Source organism: Salminus brasiliensis, chromosome 13, assembly GCF_030463535.1.
Source record: "Salminus brasiliensis chromosome 13, fSalBra1.hap2, whole genome shotgun sequence".
Taxonomy (NCBI): domain Eukaryota; kingdom Metazoa; phylum Chordata; class Actinopteri; order Characiformes; family Bryconidae; genus Salminus; species Salminus brasiliensis.
Genome location: NC_132890.1, coordinates 25,136,029 through 25,161,490, shown reverse-complemented (window position 1 = coordinate 25,161,490; position 25,462 = coordinate 25,136,029). Strand labels below are relative to the sequence as shown.

At 41.7% G+C, this 25,462-nt stretch overlaps 1 protein-coding gene across 2 annotated transcripts in view; it reads left to right on the top strand.

Moving 5' to 3' along the window:
* Positions 1–19,849: 19,849 nt before the first annotated feature.
* tmem91 (transmembrane protein 91) overlaps positions 19,850–25,462 on the top strand; it is a 36,978-nt gene continuing 31,365 nt past the window's right edge. For both annotated transcript variants that reach the window (XM_072694637.1, XM_072694636.1), the window contains exon 1: positions 19,850–20,308. The gene's annotated coding sequence lies outside the window, so the exon portion shown is untranslated. The remainder of the gene's footprint in view (positions 20,309–25,462) is intronic.

Here is a 25,462-nt window from a genome sequence, read left to right as displayed (position 1 = left end):
CATGTAATGCATTCAAACTCAAGCTTTTTAAAAAATATATACAGTTACACAGGTGCTGGTCATAAAATTAGAATGTCATGAAAAAGTTTCAGATTTATTTCTATTCAAAAGATGAAACTTGTATATTATATTCATTCATTACACACAGACTGATATTTTTCAAGTGTTTATTTCTTTTAATTTTGATGGTTATAACCGACAACTAATGAAACCCCAAATTCAGTATCTCAGAAAATTTGAAAATTACTTAAGACCAATACAAAAAAGGATTTTTAGAAATGTAACTAGCTGATTAGAGTGTGGCACCAGGTGTCTTCAATATTGAACCTTTTCACAATATTCTAATTTTCTGAGTTTGAGGTTTTCATTAGTTGTCAGTTATAACCATCAAATGGAAAGAAATAAACACTTATATAAAGACTTATCAGTCTGTGTAATGAATGAATATATTATACAAGTTTGACTTTTTGAATAGAATTACTGAAATAAATCAACTTTTTCATGATATTCTAATTTTATGACCAGCACCTGTATAACAGTCAAAATAAAGATAAATCACCCATTCCTCCCTCTCTTTTCCGACTACATAGTGCGCTGTACAGTGAGTCCAAGAAGTATTTGATCCCTTGCTGATTTTCTTCGTTGGCCCACTAATAAAGACATGATCATTCTATACTTTTAATGGTAGATGTATTCTTACATGGAGAGACAGAATATTAAAAAGAAAATCCAGAAAATAAATCTAAGGAATATATATTAATTGATTTGTATTTCATGGAGTGAAATAAGTATTTGATCCCTTAGTATTCATTAGCAGTTCTGGCTTTTACAGACCAGTTAGACACTCCCAATCAACTTGTTACCTGACCTGAAGCCACCTGTTCTCACTAATCACTTGTGTGAAAAACACCTGTCCACAGAATCAGACAGATCACACAGATTTCAAGTCTCCAACATGGGTAAAACCAAAGAGCTGTCACAGGACCTCAGAGTCAGAATTGTTGACCTTCACAAAGCTGGAATGGGCTACAAAAAGATTAGTAAGGTGTTGGATGTGAAAGTAACAACTATTGGTGCAATTATCAGAAAGTTTAAAGAGTATAACATGACAATCAACAGACCTCGGCCCGGTGCTCCAAAGAAGATTTCGCCTCGTGGGGTGGCAATGATGCTGAGAACAGTCAGAAATCGTCCTGCAACCACTCGGCAGGAGTTAGCAAATGACCTGAAGGCAGCTGGGACCACAGTTTGCAAGGAAACAATTGGCAACACTTTGCGCAACAATGGATTCACATCCTGCAGTGCCCGAAAGGTACCCCTGCTGAAGAGAGCACATGTGGAGGCGCGCCTCAAGTATGCCAATGATCATTTGAAAGATGAACCAAGTTATTGGGAGAAGGTTTTGTGGTCAGACGAGACCAAAATTGAACTTTTTGGCCTCAACTCCACCCGCCATGTGTGGAGGAAGAAAAATGCTGCCTATGACCCCAAGAACACTGTGCCCACCGTCAAGCATGGAGGTGGAAGCATAATGTTTTGGGGGTGTTTCTCTGCCAAGGGTACAGGGCTACTTCACCGCATCACTGGGAAGATGGATGGAGCCATGTACCGCACAATCCTGAGGGACAACCTCCTCCCCTCTGCCAGGGATCTGAAAATGGGCCGTGGTTGGGTCTTCCAACATGATAACGACCCTAAACATACAGCAAAGGCAACAAAGGATTGGCTCAAGAAAAATCACATTAAGGTCATGGAGTGGCCCAGCCAGTCGCCAGACCTCAATCCGATCGAAAATCTATGGAGGGAGCTGAAGGTCAGAGTTGCCAAGCGACAGCCCACCAACCTTCATGATTTAGAGAGGATCTGCAAAGAAGAGTGGGCCAAAATTCCCCCTGGTGTGTGTGCTAAACTTGTGGTTAACTACAACAAACGTCTCACCGCTGTGCTTGCAAACAAAGGCTTTGCCACTAAGTATTGAGTGTGTTTGGCAAGAGGGATCAAATACTTATTTTCCTCATTGAAATACAAATTAATTAAAATATATTCTTTAAAATTATATTCTGGATTTTTGTCTTGATATTCTGTCTCTCCATGTTAGAATATATCTACCATTAAAAGTGCAGAAGGATAGTGTCTTTATTAGTGGGCAAACAAAGAAAATCAGCAAGGGATCAAATACTTCTTGGACTCACTGTATGTCTACATTTAAGACACACTGCTGCCAGAAAAGACAGGTAAGACGTCCTGCAGTGAAAATTAGTTCTCATTCAGACCCTATTTTTGATCTTTCTCTATCTGTGCTTCTCATTCTTCTCACAGAACACTGTATAATCAGTTTGACTCCACATTAACCTCCCCTGTGGGAGCACTTCTTATTACCTTCTGCAGTTTTACCCTCATCTCTCTAGCTCTCTTTCTGTATGTATGTATGTATGTTATATGTATGTAGTAAGGGTATATTAGGGGTTCAGTACGAGTAAAAAAACAAGGAAAACAGAAGACTAATCCAGGCTTCTTTTCATTTGAATGTAATTTGAATAGACAGTGTAGTGCCTGTAGTGCACAACCTGCAGTTGGTTTACTCTGGTCCGAATCAGTTTTCCCCTTGGTTTGGTTTGTTTTCAGACAGGGAAGTGACTCAAGCGACCCAAAATGCATTACAACAAACCATGTGAGATTGTTCTCTCCACTTCTTATTCAGACCTGTCTGGGGCTGTATCAAGAAAGTAAATGCAGGAAGAATGTCCTGTGTTCTGGACTAGTGCATTATAATGTAACATTAAGCAATGGCAGAGATGGCACTCCTTCATATCTCATATCTACGAGAGCCGTTTAGCTTAGCCTTGCAGTTGGGCCTGGATCAAGACTGCCTCTTTTCAGGGTTCTTAAGGATGCGGTTGTTTGGTCCATGTCCGAGTGGGAATACTGTGTTCGAATCACACCAAAGGTGAAAACTAACCACAGTCCAATTTAACCACATCTGGTGTTTTCACATCTGCCTTATTTTAATGAGTTAAAATAAGAGGTTTAAAGCCAGAATTTCCGTACCGTGTATTCTCCAGGCGACTGCATACACTGAACTCTCACACTGCAACAGTTCGGTACGAATACTCATTCTGTTACATCCCAAGTAAGTATGTATGTATATCTAGGCTGCTCTGTTCACTTTAGTAAATCTTAGTCTAAATGGATGTGGTTTGTAATGGTCTGTCCACATCCTGACCGTGTGAAAGCAGGGATTGGCATGCAGGATTGAAAATTTCACGGGTGAGGCAATTAACAGATGGGATGGTAATGTGATTGAGCGTGATTGAGACATTGCTGAATACTGAATACTGACTCAATGAGTTTAGGATTCTTGGGAGAGAGACGTGCACTTTAAAAATAAAGGTGCTTCAAATGGCTCATCTGAGCGATCCCGTAGAAGATCATCTTTTGATTATAACGTGTGGAGATACAGAGTTCCATAGCTTTGGACCTGCAACACTGAAGGCTCTTTCACCATACATGCTTAATTTGGCGGAAGGAACAGAGAGCAAATGAGCATTAGCAGCCCAGAGCAAACATGGAAGGGCAGCATCTGGACAGCAGAGCAGTAAGGTAATCAGGAGCCAAATCACGTAAAGATTCAGAAATCAAGAGTAGTGTTTTTTATTGTACACTGTTAAAAGTATACTTTGGGAGGTTCTTCAATTTGTGCTTTGAGAAACAACAACAAAGTGCTTTGAGAAACCTTCAAGATATTTTTTTTGTGTGTCATGGCTGGTTAGGCCAGACACCGAAAGATGAACACTCACAGAGATGGATCCAATGCAAGTACTTTTATTAACAAAAAGGGGTACAACACAGAGGGTAAACAAAAGCAAGCAATGCAGCAACTAAAGGGACTAAACAGTAAAACAACGTAAACTCGACAACCAAAACGGGCGAACACAGCTGAGCTAGGAGAGCCGGTGAGGGAGAACGGGGTTAAACACAAAACAACCTACCACTACATGGAAAACTAAGGAGCGTGAGACTACACAAAACTAGGGGGAGAGAGCTGGGGAACCAGCCGCTGAACCATAAACGGCTAGGCCAACCAAACCTGGAGACGCGATAAGGAAGAGGGTCGCCTAGCTGGATATATCGCAGATATATCCAGGGAGCAAGCGAAAGCGCCTCGCAAACCCGCCGAAAGAAGCAAGGTCCGCTAGAGGACCTGAACTGTGAACCAAACTGGCCTAAACAAACCGTGATCTGAGTCACGAGCCTCAGGGTGCATCCAATTCTCAGCGAGGAGCTCTGTAGCCAAGCTCCTTAAGTACCCCCCCGTCTTAGGTGCAACACATTAACTGAACATGACATGATGAGCTTGAATTAAACACATGAAAATGAATCACAACACTGAACCGATCATCGAATCAAACATGAATGGAAACACAACAAAAGTTCTCATGTAAGCCTGTGGGCACCTGGGGGAGGGCGCGGTACCGAGGGGCTAACATAGTGAAGGAAGGTTCTCAAGCATCTTAAGCACCACAGTTTCAAATTGATGAGAAGTGTAAACAGAATCTGGTTAAAGTAGATCCAGATACTATTGGGATTAGTATGTCAGGTGTAAACAGGCCCACACCTTAATTTTTGTCCGCATGAATGGAGCAATACAAATGCTCTAAATCACTTGGAATAAACTTTTATTTCACATTGACTTCCATTCAAAAATCAGAACATTATTGCCTTCTCCTGTAAAGGCACCATTTGGGAGATACATGTTTTTCATTGGACAGCAAAATTATAAGCTGTGTTGATTCACAATTGGAGTGGGTGCATATTGTGACGGGCCCCTTAGAAAAAGGGGCGTGGCCACTGTGACCTGTTTTTTTATGGTTCCTTAAGCACCTTAATCACCACAGTTTCAAACTGAAGAACCCCTGAATGTTCCTCAATGAATGTATAGTTTTACCAGTGTAGACAGTATTGGACTGGGAGCCATACAGAGGTCTGTACATATCAGAGCTTCTTCAGACAACTTGTAGGAAGCCCAAATAGGGCTGAATTGCAATAATCCAGTCTGGATGTAACAAAGGCATGTATGAGGGTTTGAGCTACAGAGTCATGGAGAGAGGGACGCAGTCTGGCAATATTGTTGAGGTGGAAAAGGTCAATGGTATAGTATAGTTGTTAATGTGGGCCTCAAGAGAAGGTGTAGAATCCAAGACACCACCAAGGTCACAGACCAGTGCCACAGAGGATGTGATGAAACCTGGTTACCTTAAAGAACCAGGTTTGTAATAGAGATGTTTAGAGGTTTAGATCTTTAAAAAGGTTCTTTACACTCACACATCTCTTAAACAAGATTCTTTAATAAAGAGTGTTGGGGAAAGTAGTTGAGATCCTGTGAGTTAGTCTGAAGAATGAAGCTTGGTTATAGAGTTCTCCTGGACACCACCAGCCAGCTCCCAGTGACTCAGTGTTCAATTCCATCAGCAGCTCACCTGATTAATCAGCATTAAGCACTGATTAACCAAACCAGGTGTTGGATGATAGCTATAAATAATCTGAACTCTGAACATGAGGAGATCATTTGGAGATGTTTTAATAAACACAGTGATGTAAAAGCAAGTCTTTCTGTATGAATGTTATTAGTATTTATTCTAATATTAATGTTTCACTAAGGAAATAAACACTTACTGTCCAGAAAAGGGTGTTTTTTGGTCAATATTTCCCAGGGGAACACACACAGTATTGTGCTCAAAATCCCTCTTTTTTGCTCCTCCCTTTATATTTAATCCGAATCAGAGCCCATGGAAAGAGAGATAAGAGAGGGAGAGAGAGAGATAGAGTTGTGATGGACTGAGAATAGAGATGAGAGAGCAAGATGGCAGAGATGGGTGAGTAATGCAGGCAGGCAGAGGGATTGTAGCAGGATTTCCTTTTTCTCCTCCAGTCCCTCTTTTCTGATTATCCTTTTAAGCAATTTCTCCTGCTCTTTCTCTGTGAGAGATAAATAATTCAGCATTCCTGAACAGAAAAGCACTGGAACATTCTGTGTAAGACGACAGTGTGTGTGTAATGGAAGCTGATCCTCAGCATGTAGGACTCGCATGCAGTAGCACAAGACATAATATAAAGATAGCAAGCACTCCACTGTGTTCATGCTTAGAAAAGAGCCCATATTTTGTCAGATGCTGCAGCCGTCAGTGTGCTGCCTTGTTTTTGTTTTTTTTAAGGGAGTCCTAAAATGGAAATCTGTGGAAGTATGGAAAGCTTGGCGTGGTTGAAAAAGGAGAGTTTGGGACATTGAAAAGAGATACCATGAACCTTAAACACTGTTGTCCAGCACATCCTAAACAGAGCTGTAAAGCGGGCCGATTCCAAAACCCTGCAACTGTTACCTAACAGTCTTGACTCTGTATACTTCCAGCATCCCTGTCAGGCCTGATACTGACTCTGCAGTCCAAAATACGAACATCCCTTTCTCAGCCAATGGACAAGCACCTCCTCAACACTACAACTCCCAGAATACATCTGTTGATAACATGGACCAAAACTCTAACAAGCGCACCTATTCACCTGTGCCATATTACTCCTGCTTATGCTTTGCAAAGTACTGCCACTGTTCATGTTTGTCATCTAGTCACACTGGGGACACATTTTAATAAGAAGTGTGAACAGAATCTGGTCAAAGTAGATCCAGGTACTATCAGGATTATCGGGATACAAAGAGCATGCTGCTCTGTGCACGGTGTGAATAATGCTGGATGAATGGACCAATAGAAATGCTCTAAATCACTTGGAATAAACTCTTATTTTACACTGACTTCCATTCAAAGGTCAGGACATTGTTGCCTTTTCCAGTAAAGTCACCATTTGGGAGATACATGTTTTTCATTGGACAGTAACATTATAAACTGTGTTGATCCGCAACTGATCCACAATTAGAGTGGGTGCAAATTGTGACGGGCCCCTTAGGAAAAGGCCACCGTGACCTGGTAGGCAGCGAGTCTCAGAGACAACACAAACACAGGGCTTAAGTAACTCACATACCTTTATTTTAACTCATCCTCCACCACACCCAAATGAAACTCAATGAAACAGAACAGCCCAAGTGGGGCTCTAATAGTTGTGCACAGTCTTGTTAGTCTCTGGCAGCTCAGTCCTTGCAGTGCTCACCGTGTTTGTCCTCCTCTGTGTAGGACTAAGCAGGCCCTTTTATGCCATTTACCTGGGTTCGTTAGACTGAACGGCCACAGGTGAACGGCATTAGGGCATGTTAGGGTGACTACGTGGGTGGGCCCACGGCTCTCTCCCGCCTTACCTCACAGATTACACTTCTGTTCTGAAGTGTAGGCCCAGATGGCTTTAGCACTGAGGACAGAACTAAACCTCCTTATTTACATTCAGCGAAAAATAGCTGGCAAACTCTCCGCTCACCACTTCTGTTCAGCCCAGCTTCCGAATATGGCTGACGTTCCAGCAGAATAAAAGTAGTTGCAGAATAAAAGGGGTGTGCTGCTTCTCTGGCGGTTTTACAGCATGTCGCTCAGCTCCACTAAGTATGAAGGGGATATTTTTATGCATATTAGATTCCGTAACTCGCTGTTAACTCCTCTAAGTCCTCTTCACAAGCTTGTTATTCAGTAACTACATGGAAAATAATGCACACTGGCCGAGCTACTGTTGTGCGGAATGGAAGCCTGGACCCATCAGCAGCTTTGGGACTTTTAAGGGGTTAATGATGTTCTCTTGGTAAAATGGAAATACAGTAATAAGTAAATGGAGGTTTACACAGGGGAGCCAAACAATACAAATGATTCACCCGCATCTAATCGAAAAACAAACATCTCCTGCCTTTGGGACATCAAATAATGAACCTGACAAGAAAGATGTAGTGTTCTGGAAAACAGCACACTGCAAACACTCCATTTTCCAAATGATGTTTAAATGAAATGAATATTGCATGCACTGCTCCCCTGCATACACAAACCAGTCAGATTTGAAGTCAAACAAAAGAAAAGATTTGGCTGTTGGTACAGTAGCTGGAAAGTGTGTGTGTGTGTGCACGCTAGATGGAATTGGTTGTTGTGTGTGTATTAATGGAGGAATTGGAGTGAGTCACAGTGCTGCAATGAGCTCGACATGGCTGGACTGGATTTTGCAATCGAGATGCCTTGTTGTGTTTGTTGTGCTCTCTCTCTCTATCTCTCTCTCCATATATATAAATAAATACAACTAGAATAGTACGACCACCTACCTAACAGCGGGAATAACCACCCTTGGTTTGGATGACGCTAGCAACGTTGTGGCATGGACTGTATTAGATGATGGAAGGTGTTCATTATAGAGGTTAACTGGTCCACAGTGGCACGTCGATTGTTCTCTACCAGTCACCAGAGTCCTCCTTCCCGTCTTGCATCAATGGCCTGTGGTTATAACTTTGGGAGGCACTTAATGTGCGAGGAGTCCATTCTCGATACACCTTCACTAAGGCTGCTCTAGAATGTCCCACCCCTGGTTGGGAATCAACGTGGCCCGGGAAGTCCCGGATGCCATGTGACAGAGCTTTGCAGCATGGTTAATAAGAGAGCACACCAGTCAGTTGTAGCGGAGTGCAAGATGATCGTCATGGGCAAATGGCGAGATCTGACTGATGTCTAAAAGTGTATGATAATAGGGTACCAGGCGAAGAGTGGTAGCATCAGCCCTAGTGATGGTGTACCAATAATGGACTTCTCCCAACGGCATAGCCAAAACAACTTCTAAACCTTCTAAACGTTACATGGAGGGTTTAGAGCATTTATATTGATCCTTTTATCAATTTGACTCAATGTAAAGGTCAACAACCAGATTCACATTATTTCAAAGAGTGAATTTCAACACAAATGGAGAAACTGAGATTTTTGTATTACAGTGACGATATATGTTTAGTACTGTGCAAAGGTTTAGTCCCCCGTGGAAATTTGATTATAAAGCTCCTTATCTGGACAGTAAGTGTTTATTAGTTCAGTAAAACACTCCAACGCTCTCCTTATGGGAGTCCAGTGTTATTTATAGTTATCATCCAACACCTGGTTAAATAAGGTATAATTATAGTATAATAAATAAGGTGAGCTGCTGATGGAATTGAACACAGTCATAAGAGAAACCTGAAACCAGTTCTCTTACCCACTCTCCCATAAAGCTTTGACTGGTGATGAATATTGGCAACACTTGTCACATGCAGAGTCTTTCCCATCTCAGCTGCTGAAGCTTTTAACTCCTTCAGCTTTTAACTCCTCACTAGTCTCCTTCTTGCACGGTCACTCAGTATGTAAGAGGGCGACCTGCTCTAAGCAGATTTACACTTCCATTTCTTAATGATGTCAACTTTTATCTGAGCTGTGTGGAGTGTTCTTTTGTCTTCAGGGTGTGTTTGTAGCCAAGAATACTGGTAACCTTGCAGACAAGTGTCTTTATACTACAGTCACTTGAGACACATTCACTGCACTCAGGTGATACAGTATATATATATAAACCTGTGCTTTAGTCGTTATTTCATTAAAGTAACAATGCTTTTACTGCTGTGGGCTTTTTCACAAGAGTAATGGCTATTCAGCGCACCCCTGACAGTGACACACAGTTTAGTGGAAAACCCAGATAAAAATAGTAGTACTCTAGATGTGTGTGTGTGTGGGTGTGTGTGTGCATGCATGTGCTGAACCAGCTCTATAAAGCAGTCGAAAAGGAATATTGGAAGACTGTGCATCCCATAAGGTATGAGTCAGCGCTGATCATGCTGGAGCAGAAGTGTGTTTAACAAAGCCTTGCTCATCCTCTTCACTTAAACACAACGATTAAGCCCAGCAGCCAGAAACACGTGCAGCATAAGCACAGTCACAAGCCCACCTCATGTACTCTATGTCCTTCTTAACCTCTTAAACCCTGAGGGTCTGTATACTGTACTGTATACTGCCCACACTTCAGTACCTCACACTTACAACTACATAGCTTGCACAGTCGTTTCAATGATGGTACTTACAGTACCTTTACTGTAGCTACTAAATTATGAATCTTAATATGCATAGCAATATACTAATTTTGTCCAGTACTTTTATTCATTTCAAAACACTCTTAGGTATTTTCTACAAAACCATGTTCCAGTGTCTCCAATTATTATTATTATTATTATTATTATTATTATTATTATTATTATGGTTGTTATTGTTGTGCCTTTAACCTTCTGAGACCCAGACTTTTGTGCTTGGTGTGCATTTTCCGTTTCTCCTATTTGTGATTAATAGGACCTATAAAGTATAAAAACTAAACTTAGTCTTTGTACAGGGTGCAGGGTCTCAAGAGGTTAAGACTGATTTATGTAAATGAGTTCTGTTCTGAATGGGTGCCCTGTAATGTTCCCGCTTCAAAAAGCAGCCTAGAATGTTTCCCGTCAGTGTAAATGGGTGGGGCTAAACTGCAGTTGTCTGAATTAACTAAATGCATATGCTTCTGTACACTGTGTAAATAACTCAGGATGAATAAACTCTTATTTTACATTGACTTCCATTCAGAGTTAAGAACATTTTTCATTCTTCACCTGTAAAGTCACCATTTTGGAGATTGGAGATTTTCATTTGGACTCTAAGGACTCTATTAATTGGGAAATGACCGGTAATATTAAACGTTAACAGTATTTGTAAATGTTTAAGATTAATAACAGAATAATAAGCCTGTAAATAATAAGCTGACAGTCATCAAGGTCTATCTTATTGTATCAGAGTTTACAGTAGCTTTTGTTTCTAATGTAACTGGTAATTTATATATATATATATATATATATATAAAGCTTTCTGCTATTTTTACTTCAATAAGAGCAATGAAAGTGATCAAAGAGTGACAGCTCTGAAGCTGAAGGTTTCCCCCCGTCAGATTCATGAACTTCAAGGTGTGGAAATTCAGTCAGTGACTTCAAGAAAGAATTTTTTTAAGGTTTCATGCTGTCAGTGAACAACTGTACGGCCTGTAAAAAGAAACTCTTACTCTTTAAGAGTAAAAAAGCCCAACACCTGATACAAAACAAAGTTCATTAGGAAATCATGTTTGGCTTCCTTGGCCAGGACTTTTTTATTTGTGTATCTCCTGGTCTTTTGCACAACATTCCATTATTATTCTCTTATTAAGTCTTAAAACAAAGGAATCCTTTCAGCTGGTCTAAAGAAAAAAGTTACATGTTGTCCTCACTCTGAAATCAAGACTATACTAAGATTAGCATGGAGACCATTGAGACCATGTCTCCACACTTAGACAAAACATAGTCATTAAAACATCATGACTAGCTAATTAATGTACTGTTACTCCTCTGAAGGTGTCCTGTGCTATCTGTGACCAAGACATTCCAGCAAATCCTACACCTTAAAAAATAAAGGTGCTACCAAAGGCTTTAACACACTGACACACCCTAAATAAAGCTGCAACATGGTCGCCTAAAGATGGCTAAAATAGGGACCCTAAGGGGCATTGCCTTAATAGAGTATTATTGGGACCATAATCATCTATTTTTGTAAAACATATCACATGCAAAGAACCTCTGAATTGGTAAATAACCTTGACATCGAAGTCTTCAAACCTTTAAATGTACTTCCCCCCCCCAAAAAAAACAGATATTGCCAATTCGAAGACACTCACACCAACTGATCTGGTCATGATTTGTTCCACATCAATGTCCCTCAGGGGCCCTATTTTAGCCATCTTTAGGCGACCATACTGTAGCTTGATTTAGGGTGTGTCAGTGTGTCTTTGCTTGCTTGATTGTAACGACGGGAAAAGCACAAAAGGCATGTACTCTTAAGTCTCTTAATTGATCATGGGGGTGTTTTGGGCGTTACGTGCAACAAACCAATCAGCAGGTCACTTGCTATTCCCTTTAAGAGCCAGGTGCGGTCTGACTTTGGTGGATTGCTATTTCAATGATCTGGAAAGGCGTGCTAAAGCGGTGGAGCGCCTCGACTGTAGAATAATGTTATATTATATATATTATTTTCTGTCTATTGTTGATGTAAAAGTTTGCATAGCTGCCAACTGGCATGTCCTATGGGTTTGTGCATTTCTGTGTGTCCCAGTGTGCGTAACAAGTGGGGGTGTACATGCCTGTGTTGACAATACACTGCCAAGTTAGCAACGAACGTCTGGTTGTTTTCAGTCAGTGGTGCACCTGTGTTTTCCGATGCCAAGATAGCACTATGTAAGAAATTTACCTGAACACGAGACCACCACGCCCATCGGCGTAGATATATTTGCACTGTTGCTATTTAAACGACGCAGGCGGAAGGCATGAAATTGACTGACTGTTGGCGGGGTGTAAGGTAGCAATGAGCATTGCGACATGCCTTGCCTTGCCTTGGGTGTAAGATAGGGCCTCAGGTCTTTTTTTTTTTAGGTCTGCCCATTACTCCTACATCCAACACATCAGCTACATGAGAACTGACTGTCCAGTCACTGTGTAACACACAGTAGGTCATACAGGAAATTCTCGTCAGAATTGTGGCCGGAAGGCTGAGGGACCACTGGCGTGTTTCTTGGCTTGTGAATGAAAATCGTTTTGCTTCCAGGCTAAAATTACTTCTAGAAGTCAATGCAGGTCCTTTACTATTTTTTACTTAACTGATTTCTGAAAAGAACACCCTGCAGTGAACTGCATACCATCAACATATGGACCAGAGCGGCACGCTAGAGGCCTTTGCTCACTTCTGCTCAAGAATGACAAGGATGGTGAGAATGAGGTAGACCTGTATGACCGTGTGCTTCGTTACACCTGCAAACTCATTTAATCCCATTGAAGAGTCTGTTTTTGCTTTACCTTTAACAAAATGCATCTCGCCATGAGTAGTCAGCTCGAGTGTGTTCACACTTAACTGGGTTTGAATGCCTGTTTGTGTCTGTGTGTGTGTTCTGTGTGCTTATCCTCAGGTGTAATGAAGAGGAGTGGGGAGGAAGGCTGAGCTCATTTATTTGTACATGTGTGTGTGTGTGTGTATGTGTGGGTTGTGTGCTATCAGGTGTGTGAGCTGCCGTCATCCGAGATCATTTCACGCTGTCTGCTCTTTGTGCTTCATTTGGATCGCCCCGCAGTACAATCGTGCACACTCATACATGCATGCGTGGCTCTTTACACACAGCCTGGGTATGTGTGTGTGGTATGTGTGTATGTGTGTGTATGTGTGCAGTAAGTGTGAGGTCAATTAATCCAATCTCCGTCGCCTCCTCCTTTATTATCCTCTTGTATATGCAAAGGTCAGTGTCCTGAGGCGACAGTGTGCTGGCTATAATCAGTGGAACGAATGGCCAAGACCTCTACAGATGTTGCCTTGGGGTTGTGGAGAAAGGTCAGCATGCTATAACATTATGAAACGCTCTGTACTAGAGAACCAGAGAGAGCCTGCATGCAGATTATGGTGCACAGTGAAATATTTTGTCTTTTAGAGGGGCTTATCTAAATGAAAGAGCAACCAACAATAAAGGTAGCATGTGATGGAAAAGATGTCAGCTCACAGAAAGCTCCAGTTCCACATGCTGATCCATTTTATTATGACCATGAGGACATGCAGTGCATGCTGTGTCTTCTCCGGCAGACTTACAAGAGCTGGAGTGGCCATTGCTTGTGTCTCTAAAGGGATAGATTATACAAACCGGATTCCAAAAAAGTTGGGACACTAAACAAATTGTGAATAAAAACTGAATGCAATGATGTGGAGATGGCAAATGTCAATATTTTATTCGTAATAGAACATAGATGACAGATCAAAAGTTTAATCTGAGTAAATGTAACATTTTAAAGGAGAAATATGTTGATTCAAAATTTCATGGCATCAACAAATCCCCAAAAAGTTGGGACTAGGCCATTTTTACCACTGTGTGGCATCCCCCCTTCTTCTTACAACACTCAACAGACGTCTGGGTACAGAGGAGACCCGTTTCTTATGTTTAGAAATAGGAAAGCTCTCCCATTCATGTCTAATACAGGCCTCTAACTGTTCAATCGTCTTGGGCCTTGTTTGTCGCACCTTCCTCTTTATGATGCGCCAAATGTTCTCTATAGGTGAAAGATCTGGACTGCAGGCTGGCCATTTCAGTACCCGGATCCTTCTCCTACGTAGCCATGATGTTGTGATTGCTGCAGAATGTGGTCTGGCATTATCTTGTTGAAAAATGCAGGGTCTTCCCTGAAAGAGATGACGTCTAGATGGGAGCATATGTTGTTCTAGAACCTGAACATAGTTCTCTGCATTAATGGTGCCTTTCCAGACATGCAAGCTGCCCATGCCACAAGCACTCATGCAACCCCATACCATCAGTGATGCAGGCTTCTGAACGGAGCGTTGATAACAACTTGGGTTATCCTTGTCCTCTCTGATCCGGATGACATGGCGTCCCAGTGTTCCATAAAGAACTTCAAATCGTGACTCATCTGACCACAGAACAGTCTTCCATTTTGCCACACTCCATTTTAAAAGACCCCTTGCCCAGTGCAAATGTCTGAGCTTGTGGAGCTAGCTTAGAAATGGCTTCCTCTTTGCACTGTATAGTTTCAGCTGGCAACGGCGGATGGCACGGTGGATTGTGTTCACTGACAATGATTTCTGGAAGTATTCCTGAGCCCATTCTGTTATTTCCTTGACAGTGGCATTCCTGTTTGAGGTGCAGTGACGTTTAAGGGCCCGGAGATCACGAGCATCCAGTAGAGTTTTACGGCCTTGACCCTTACGCACAGCGATTGTTCCAGATTTTCTGAATCTTTTGATGATGTTAAGCACGGTTGATGATGATAACTTAAAAGTCTTTGCTATTTTATGCTGGGTAACACCATTCTGGTATTGCTGCATATTTCTGCGCAACAATGGTGGAATTGGTGATCCTCTTACCATCTTGGCTTCAGAGAGACACTGACACTCTGAGAAGATCTTTTTATACCCAATCATGTTGTCAATTGACCTAATTAGTGTTAATTGGTCTTCCAGCTGTTCGTTATATGCTCAATTTCCTTTTTCCAGTCACTTATTGCTACTTGTCCCAACTTTTTTGGGATTTGTTGATGCCATGAAATTTTGAATCAACATATTTCTCCTTTAAAATGTAACATTTACTCAGATTAAACTTGTGATCTGTCATCTATGTTCTATTATGAATAAAATATTGACATTTGCCATCTCCACATCATTGCATTCAGTTTTTATTCACAATTTGTTTAGTGTCCCAACTTTTTTGGAATCCGGATTGTAGGTATAGGGGCCTATATTCTCAATTTCCTATAGTATTTTGTATGTAATTTTATTAAATATTAGTTGTTATTATTTTTGTTTTTATATATTATTGTTTTTTATTTTATTATTTTTGATTGATTGACCCTTGATTAATTAAACAGCCCACTTAAGTACTGTAAATTATATTATGTAAATGACTCTCCTCTGATTGGCCTTGGAGAGTATATACAATATTAAAGGGGACCTAGAATATCAAATTATATTTTCCTTGGTGTAATGAAATATTGAAATATTGTTCAGTACATAAAAGTGACAAACCGTGAACCTAAAGAAAATCTGGCATAACCAAAACAGAGCTGTAAAAGGAGCCAATTCCAAAACCTCAAGACTGTTACAGAACAGACTTGATGTGTTATGTTTACACCCCCAAATTGGACACACACCCGGCCCACCGGCGAAACTGTAAACCGTAATTGTGACTTCAGGAGAATATGATATTGTTGATACTGGAGAGCAGCACAACACCTCCAGATTCTGTTAGTTATGGGAATATGGGTCGCAATAGCAGGCCTTGTGATCACAGAGGGGGAGCTCAAATTTGAGCAGAGGAGGAGGGGCAAAAATAGATCTGGGCTAGGCTAAAAGCTAACGCTAGCTTGTACCATCTCTTCTCTCGATTGTCCACTCCTTTGAAAACAAACTGGACTACCTCAGCTACCTCGACTAAACTGGAGCTAAACAAAGGGAAAGCAGCAACTTATTTTGACCGGTAAGACGTGAGAAGGCCAAACCCAGGAAAGGCTAAAAGCGAACCTGGCACATTGCGCTGAGAGGAGACAATCAGAGGACAACAACACTGTTCTTTAAAAATACAGTGACTACAGTAGCCACAGTGTTTTTGTTACAGTATTAAAACTATGCTATAATACGTGGGTTTAGTGAGCCTTCACCGGTGCTGTAAACCCCCCCAATAAAAGCAGAGCTTATTTTTTTTTCCTCTGCTCTCTAGCTTTGATATCATACAAACATATGATATCGTTGTCTTCATAGGACTGCAGCATGGTGCCAGTCCTCTGTATCTATCTGAAGCTACTACAGGTCAGAGCTGTAAGATTATGTGACCCAAAACAGCGGACATGTGTGAGAGCTATAATAGTACCATCTGCTGTGATGTGTGACTCACTGGAGTAAAGCGTCAAAGCCTGGCCTCTGTTTTGCACTGCTGTACACGCCACACACCCACTCCACTCAACCTGACACGCAACTGTGGACACACACACACACACATATAGCAGGGACACAGGCAAACCCTTATGTTTGTATACTTGTAGGTTCATATATGAGGTTCATATATATGTATAGTCATGCCAGAAGGTCTGCACACCCCAAAATGTAAAAGATCACACATACAAGTGTGCCCAGCCTTTGATATGTCACCCACAAGCAAGCTGAGGTGCATTTTGTCTACACTGATATGGCTTGAGATGTTTCTATACCTTAACTGGAGTCCACCTGTGGTGAATCCAACTGATTGGACATGATTGGGGGTTGCCGACACCTGCCTATTTAAGGTACACAGCATGTCAGAGCAGACTCCACGCCATGGGGTCAAAGGAATTATCTGCAGACCTCGGAAGCAGGTTTGTGTGAAGGCATAGATCTGGAGCTTCACAGGTCCAAAAGACCACAGTGCAAAATTGTATTTTCTCAATTACAAAAATTATGACAATTTTTATGTGAAAATGGATAAAAACAACCCCCCATTTACCACATTCTGTTCTGTACTTTCACACACACACACACACACACACACTCACATGTGCCTTGTCCCCCAGTCTTCTGCTGGTTTTGGCTGTGAGAGGGCTTCCTGCTGGCTGAGCTGCGTGTAAACGTGGATGAGGCAAGTGGATGGACAGGCTATTGATCCCCGCTCCACCAAACAGCTGCCACTATGACAGAACAAGACAAACCACACGTCTCACAGACACACACACACATACACACACACACACATATACACACACACACACACACACTCCATGTCCAACAAAACATTCCAACAATGAACATGTTCAGGCAAAATTACACAAAGAGAGAGAGAGAGAGAGAGAGAGAGAGAGGAGCTGCACAAGGAAATGCAAAGAGAGGGAGAAGAGAGTGAGAGACACCCGTAGAGACAGAAAAAGAGAGAGAGTGAACGTGTGGGAGAGAGAGACATTGAATTGAACATTGTGTCCTCGGGTTCCATGTTGGCCTCACATAAGGATGCTCACCAGGGTCAGTGATAGGACCAGGAGGTGTTAAATATTGGCCCCATCTGGGTTGTACACTGCACATGGAGCCTAGATGACACCAATGTGAGATTAAGGTGAACTATAATAAAGAGGCCCATTTGGGAAACCCCAGTAACAACACATGTACAATCCAAGTCAGACCACCAGGAAACCACCTAGCACACATCCCACCCATGTGAGCCCTACATGAGCATGTTGGCTGGGTAAATTGAACTCATTGAGAAAGAAAATGAATAGAAAGGGTGAGAGAGAGAGAGAGAGAGAGAGAGAGAGAGAGAGAGAGAGAGAGAGAGAGAGAGAGAGAGAAGAGAGAGAGGACATGGAGACAGACAAAGAAATGGAGATGGAGAAAGAAAAAAAAAAAGAAATAGCGAGACACAGAAAGAAAAGAAAAGAGAGATAGAAAAAGAGATGTGTGGGGGTGGGGGTTGAGGGGTCTTAGGCTCTTTTGGGTAAAGGGGGGGAGAAGGGGCAGGGGTGGACTTTATGAAATAGTCCACATAAGCCTGGAGGATTTTTATTGATTACTCATGTCCATCCTCTGCTCTCCGCTTTATCCCCACAGGGGTCCCCTGAGGTCCGGCACATCATCAGGAAATCCAGGACAGGACAGACTGTTTTTCTCCTGCGTTTGTCTTTATTATCTATTTTTGAACATGAATCTTTAATACCACACAAAACACACACGCACACACACACACACACACACAGAATGGTCAGGGGGGAGAAGAAGTGGGTCAGAAAATGAAATGAAAAGCTGATGGACACGAATTCACAGATGCTAGGGGTTAGTCTGTCAAACACACACAGTACAAAGCTCTCTCTCTCTCTCTCTCTCTCCCTCTCTTCCTATAAGACTGGGACACATGGAGAGGTTAAAAAAAAAAGTAAATAAAAAAATATTTTATTAAATTATTATAATATTTTATTGTTTATATTGCACAATATTTTATTGTTACATAATTCCTCCAGTCACATCCAGCCAATGCGAATCATAAAATTCAACTCACAAAAACTCTATATCTATCTATCTATCTATCTATCTATCTATCTATCATAATCATAATGTAAAACAAATATAATAAATGTTAATAAATGCTATTAAATTATGGAAAATTGCACTGAATTCAGAATCAGAGATTTTCAACATTTCCAGAGAGAGAAAGAGAGAGAGACAGAAAAACAGAGATAGAGACACACATCCACTCTTAAAAATAAAGGTGCTACAAATGGTTCTTTCTGGAACCAAAAGTGGTACGTCCATGGCATCACATAGGAACCTTTTGTAGCACCTTTTTCATTTATTGGAGTGTAGCGATAGAGCTGATCACTCTCTCTATAAGTGGAACACTTCCTATTGACCATGTTTACAACTGGTCACTTCACGTGACTAGTATCTGGATCGTATCCTGGTAAGATTTTAACCTCATTCATTTAGGCTTGGTAGACAAGTCCCATCGCTGTGTGGGACAGAATGTGCAAATTTCACAAATATGCAGATAATTAAATTCTGAAACATATATATTGCCATATATCAGATTCCTGTATGGGATTGTGTAAATAGGCTTCAGTTAATGTCAAAAAGTTTCATTATCATTATAATTTCCGTTGTGTTGTTTTGTATTAATACGATCCTTCTCCTGTCCAGTCAGCGCCTTGCTTGTTGCGCGCAAGTAATTACTGGTGTTTGGGTTGTACTGGGAGGTGTTTGGGTTGTACTGGGAGGAGTGTCGGTTGTACTGGGATGAGTGTCGGCTGTACTGGGAGGAGTGTCGGTTGTACTGGGATGAGTGTCGGCTGTACTGGGAGGAGTGTCGGTTGTACTGGGAGGAGTTTTTGTTGTACAGGGATGAGTGTCGGCTGTACTGGGAGGAGTTTCGGTTGTACTGGGAGGAGTTTCGGTTGTACTGGGAGGAGTGTCGGTTGTACTGGGAGGAGTTATGGATGTTGAATGCACCTTGGAGGGCCAGGTGCGTTTACACTGCTATAACATGTAGCTCAAGTGGTTTGAGCGATTGGGCTTGTATCTGGTTTAAATGTCTCTCCCTCGCCCTCTCGCCCTCTCGCCCTGATAATCAAGGCGAATAAAGTGATCAGGTGTAACCTGGGTCTTGGATTCACTATTACAGAAGGTGAGATGGAGAATGAGAGGGGGGGTGGGGGGTTGTGGGGGGCGCAATGAAGGATTTGCTATGGCAGGGATAGACCACGCACGGACATGCTCTGTGTGTGTTTGTCTGTGCGTAATGACAGGCACTAGGACCCTGAAATACGCTGTTCTATGGGAAAGGCAAGGACGAGGAGGGGTGGGGGGGGACAGTGAGAGAGAGAGAGATGAGGAGAGGCAGGAGAGAGAGCGACAGAGAGAAGAGAGAGGTGTGAGCTGCTGCGGGAAGCTGCTGTGCTGTAGTTTGAAAGTCTTAGAGAAGCGACTTAAAACGGCATCGGAGGTATAAATACCCGGATTTAACCGGATTAAAGCGAGAGAGAGAGAGAGAGAGGCAGGGTGTAAAGAGAGCATCAAGGAAAGAGCCCGTGAAGGAAGCATGTGTGACACACACTCTGACAGGAACCTGGTGTGATCACAACTGTGAACACACACACACACACACACACACACACACACAGCCTTAACTGAACTCTACCCCACTCTCTCTCTCTCTCTCTCTCTCAACACTTTCGTACACACTTTCACGCGCACTCAGCAGCTGTCAGAGTCACCACCAACCCACCACTGGAGCCCACCACTGACCAGAGCGATGGACTGAACACACACAGCACAGCATCCAGAACACGCAGGTATGTCTAATCTACTGTCCTAAGAACACACTTGATGATCTGTTGGTGTCTGGATGTGGACTGTGTAGGTACCAGGGTCTCCCATACAGGGATCTGATGTATGACTGTAATTGCATTCATATCATTAAGACATATAAAAAAGATTTGGCATGTATATGTAGATGAATAGTGTATGCATGTATGTAAGTATCATATATTGGATTATATAGTTATGATTACATAAATATAAAACTACACATATATTATATATACATTTACTTTTTTATATAGTAAAATATATATTTTTTATATATACCTTTGTGTATTAACATTTTATATTTATTTAAATCTTTGCTGCATAAATAAATATATGTATATATATATGTGTATGTATATATATATATATATATATATATGTATATAGATAGATAGATATAGATTTGATATAGATATAGATATAGATTTGAGACCTATCGTATGTCGCTTTTACTTTTTGACATAATGTATATCCATCTGTTCTTCTATACACTGTGTCACAATTACATAGTGAATGGGCCAGTAGCAATGCTGAATATTGTATATGTGATGAATACTGTATACATGTATGTACATATTATTTATTGGGCACATATGCTAAATGTATGGAAAATATGCATATATATATAAAAAGATGAGAGATGCCTGTAATTGACATCATAGGTAGACCTCAACTATGAGAGACAAAATGAGAAAAAAAATCAGAAAATCACATTGTCTGATTTTTAAAGAATTTATTTGCAAATAATGGTGGAAAATAAGTATTTGGTCACCTACAAACAAGCAAGATTTCTGGCTGTCACAGACCTGTAACGTATTCTTTAAGAGGCTTCTCTGTCCTCCACTCATTACCTGTATTAATGGCACCCGTTTGAACTCGTTAACAGTATAAAAGACACCTGCCCACAACCTCAAACAGTCACACTCCAAACTCCACTATGGTAAAGACCAAAGAGCTGTCGAAGGACACCAGGAACAAAATTGTAGACCTGCACCAGGCTGGGAAGACTGAATCTGCATAGGCAAGCAGCTTGGTGTGAAGAAATCTACTGTGGGAGCAATAATCAGAAAATGGGAGACCTACAAGACTACTGCTAATCTCCCTCCATCAGGGGCTCCACGCAAGATCTCAGCCCGTGGGGTCAAAATGATCACAAGAACGGTGAGAAAAAATCCCAGAACCACACGGGGGGACCTAATGAATGACCTGCAGAAAGCTGGGACCAACGTTACAAAGGCTACCGTCAGTAACACACTACGCCGCCAGGGACTCAGATCTTGCAGTGCCAGACGTGTTCCCCTGCTTAAGCCAGTACATATCCAGGCACGTCTGAAGTTTGCTAGAGAGCATTTGGATGTTCCGGAAGAGTATTGGGAGAATGTCTTATGGTCAGATGAAACCAAAGTAGAACTGTGAATGCTGAGTTGCATCCAAAGAACACCATACCAACTGTGAAGCATGGGGGTGGCAACATCATGCTTTGGGGCTGTTTCTCTGCAAAGGGACTAGGACGACTGGTCCGTGTACATGAAAGAATGAATGGGGTCATGTATTGTGAGATTTTGAGTGCAAACCTCCTTCCATCAGCAAGGGCATTGAAGATGAAACGTGGCTGGGTCTTTCAGCATGACAATGATCCCAAGCACACTGCCAGGGCAACAAAGGAGTGGCTTCGTAAGAAGCATTTCAAGGTCCTGGAGTGGCCTAGCCAGTCTCCAGATCTCAACCTCATAGAAAACCTTTGGAGGGAGTTGAAAGTCTGTGTTGCCCGCCGACAGCCCCAAAACATCACTGCTCTAGAGGAGATCTGCATGGAGGAATGGGCCAACATACCAGCAACGGTGTGTGCCAACCTTGTGAAGACTTACAGAAAATGTTTGACCTCTGTCATTGCCAACAAAGGATATATAACAAAGTATTGAGCTGAACTTTTGTTATTGACCAAATACTTATTTTCCACCATTATTTGCGAATAAATTCTATAAAAATCAGACAATGTGATTTTCTGATTTTTTTTTTCTCATTTTGTCTCTCATAGTTGAGGTCTACCTATGATGTCAATTATAGGCCTCTCTCATCTTTCTCAAGTGGGAGAACTTGCACAATTGGTGACTGACTAAATACTTTTTTTCCCCACTGTATATGTGTGTGTGTGTGTGTGTGTGTGTGTGCAGTAATTAGTACATATGTGTGGTTCCAAAGGGTTTTTTCTCCTCCTCTAAAGTTGGCATTTTGTAGATATGTGTGACAATTTGTAATTCTACTTTGTTAAAGATAGGTGTTATGTGTTTGTATATGTTGACATACAGCTAAAAATATATATCCCATATTCGAAAATGGCCAGTTTGTAGATATACAATTCAATATCTTACCAATATATGTTGGATATAAGGGAATTCCATGTTTTCCAATATACAATATGTCATATATTTGAAACCTATATATTGCCATATATCAGATTTCTGCAAGGGATTGTGTAAATACGTTACAGTTAATGTCAAATGTCCAATATAGACCTAATGGAAGGTTAAACATTGGGCTCATAAAAATAGAGGTAGAAAGAGTAGCTAAATTAATTCATTATTTTATTTATTTACTGAAATGTTTCACTTTTTGATATAATGTGAATCTGGCAGTTGTTCCTTAAATGGATTCAGGATGAATAGACCAATAGAAACGCATTAAACATGGCTTTGGAATACAATCTTTTTCCAAAGCTTGTTTGCATCTCCTGTAAAGTTGCCGTTTTGGAGATACCTTTTCCTGGAGATAGCTATATATTTATGTACTATATGTGTGACATAGATGATATAGATATGTAAGTATATAAATATAGATTGTTAGTTAGCATTAATTCATTATTTTGCATTAATACGCTCCTTTTCCTGTCCAGTCAGTGTCCATTCCCACCTTTTTTCCACAATGCTTGTCAATTGCGAGCTGTTCATGGGTTCTGCATCAACACAGTCAGCTCAGTGGGACGAGTGCAAGTTAGGCGCAACAGCAGCGCGATAGGTCCGCGGTCATTACTCCACACACTGCATTGTGGCTATTGTTTCTCTGCAGTAGTGAGGCTGGTGTTGGCAGGGACACCGATGCTGCGTTTGTTCAGGAACACTGCGCTCTCACCCATTAGCAAGAGCTCTTTTCATTGATACACTAGTTACATGCATCTTCGAGCTCCAGCAGCACAGTAGAACGACTGGCTCGGGTTTTCTGGACGTAAACACTGTACAAGTGCAGTACATTTGCTGTATAATTGACAGCATATTGACTACACTATACAAAACAGCCCACAGCACCAGCCCCAGTGTTTCTACACACCTCCAGGCTTCCTCACTTACACACACATCATACACAATCCCAGTCTAAGCTGATATATGGATGGTTTGAGGGAAATCTCTCTGACAGAACCATATTTTCAGATTACAGTGAAATGGGGATTATGTCACTGCATATGCTCTGCACACAGTCAGGTCTCATTTCCTTTCTGTTCAGCTGAAACAGGAGAATATTACTGATAGGAACGATGCAGAGGAAGGACACTGTGTGTGTGCGTGTGTGTGTCTTTGTCCCATGCTGTGTGCGGCTGTGTTTTCCTGTTCCCTGCTCCCTGTGTGATAGCAGGATACTTAGCGTGGGTGATAAGCAATTAGCAGTCTATCATGTCCTGCATGTGACTGCAGTGATAATGATGATGATGCGATGGAGCAACACTGTACTCGTTCAGCTGTATCTGCACTTAAAAGTTATTTAAGTGATGCCACAGAAGAACCACTTTGGTGCCATAAAGAACCATTCTTGTAAAGGAAATGTGAGTGTGGAGAACCGTACACCAATCAGCCATAGCATAAGAGCCCAATTGTGATAGGCAGGTCTTGTGGGGATTTTTCAGTACCAAAAGTGCTCCAGGGAAGAACATCCGGTCAACCATGGGCACCTAAGGCTCATTGGTGTGATCCATGGAAAGATATGAAGGATCTGCTGCTAATGTCTTGGAACCAGATACCACAGAATGCCTTCAGAGGTCTTGTGGAGTCCATGCCTTGAATGCTTAGATCTGTTGTGGTGGCACGAGCAGGACCAGCTCAATATAAGGCAGGTGGTACTAATGTTATGGCTGAATGGTTACGGTATGTAACAGCTTCAGTTCTTCATGGCATGGACTCCTCAAGATGTTGGGAAGGCTCCTTTGAGACTCTTAAGAGACTCTTTGAGGTTCTTGAGGTTCTTCATGAGAACATTCAAGCTGGGAATCACCTGTTCTACCATATTTTGAAAGGGTTCTATTAGCCACTGAAGAACACTGAGCACATGTTCCAACTCATGAAACCAGCTTAAAAGACTGCTGCTCATGGTGCATTGTCATGTTAGACATAGCCATAAGATGATGAGTAAACTGTGGTCATGAAGGGATGCACATGGTCAGCAACTCATACTCAAATAGGCTGTGGCATTCAAGCGACATTGCCTACTATATGTGTGGCAGTATTAGTTAGCCTGGGCCTCTGCAGCCTCCTACCTTTAACTTCCATTCACTGGCCACTTTATCAAAAAACATCAATGTTGTGCTTCCATTCACTAGCCACTTTATTGGAAACATTAATCTTGCAGCCTCAGCTTTGTGTTCTTGGCTGACAGAAGTGGAACCTGATGTGGTCTTCTGCTGTTGTAGTCAATCTGCCTTAGGGTTGGATGCGTTGTGGATTCTGGGATGCTTCTCTGCTCGTTGCTCAGTTGTACAGAGTCGTTCTCCAAGGTACTGTAGCCTTTCTGCTTTGTCAGCTCCAACCCGTCTGGTCATTCTCTGATGACGTCTCTCATCAACAAGGCATATCCGTCTGTAGACAGACAGATAGATACATGACGTCCACTGAAAGTTAATAAGGACGCGTTCCTGCTCCTGTAAAGTTGCCGTTTTGGGCATCCAAGGTTTTTGCATGATGATATGTGTGTAAGGTTAGGGCTAGGACTAGGTCAGGTGGAGCACAGCAGCATTTGACACATACTCATGCTGAAGGGCATGAAAACACCACACATTGACAGGACATGTGTGTGTGTGTGTGTATACCACTGAGTGCTTTTCACTCACCCCTCTCCTTCAGACCCGAAAGCTTGACATTGACTGCATAAAACCC